Raw genomic sequence first — 819 nt, 5'->3', positions numbered from 1 at the left:
ACCGAGAGAGATCATTGACCCGGCGGCCTCCTGCATGAATAATCTTGACATGGAAGTCATCTCCATAGCACTCAAGTGTGAAGCGGTGAGGGGTGCAAGTGACCTTAAGTATTGATCAACATACCAGACGCTGGGACTAACGGGATTAAACAAAGAGATGTGGTATTTCTTGTCTTTAGCCATCAGCAAGTAGAGGCGACTATTCTACCAGAAAATTATAAATACTTAAGAGCAATGTGAAACCGTCACTTGAATTTAAGCAGGAAAATGACATGATCTGGTTTACATTTTTTAAAATATATTTTATTGATTTTACAGGGAGAAAGGGAGAGGAATAGAGAGTTAGAAACACCGATGAGAGAGAAACATCCATCAGCTGCCTCCTGCACACCTCCTACTGGGGATGTGCCCGCAACCAAGGCACATGCCCTTGACCGGAATCGAACCTGGGACCCTTCAGTCCGAAATCTGATGCTCTATCCACTGAGCCAAACCAGTTAGGGCTGGTTTACATTTTTTTTTTAAATATATTTTATTGATTTTTTACAGAGAGGAAGGGAGCGGGATAGAGAGTTAGAAACATCCATGAGAGAGAAACATCGATCAGCTGCCTTTTGCACACTCCCCACTGGGGATGTGCCCACAACCAAGGTACATGCCCTTGACTGGAATCGAACCTGGGACCCTTGAGTCCGCAGGCCGATGCTCTATCCACTGAGCCAAACCGGTTAGGGCTGGTTTACATTTAAAAAAAATATTTTTTATTGGTTTCAGAGAGGGAGAGATAGAAACATCAATAAGAGAATCACTGATGGGCTG

The 819-nt window shown here is 43.8% G+C and overlaps 1 pseudogene; it reads right to left on the bottom strand.

Annotated features, from left to right (window-relative positions):
• The window catches only part of LOC102433005, a 3,824-nt pseudogene extending 3,641 nt beyond the window's left edge, over window positions 1–183 (bottom strand).
• Window positions 184–819: the final 636 nt, after the last annotated feature.

The sequence above is a fragment of the Myotis lucifugus genome, unplaced genomic scaffold (assembly GCF_000147115.1).
Source record: "Myotis lucifugus unplaced genomic scaffold, Myoluc2.0 scaffold_482, whole genome shotgun sequence".
NCBI classification, from domain to species: Eukaryota; Metazoa; Chordata; class Mammalia; order Chiroptera; family Vespertilionidae; genus Myotis; species Myotis lucifugus.
Note: the sequence above shows the minus strand (reverse complement) of the source record. Positions and strands in the feature narration are given on the sequence as shown.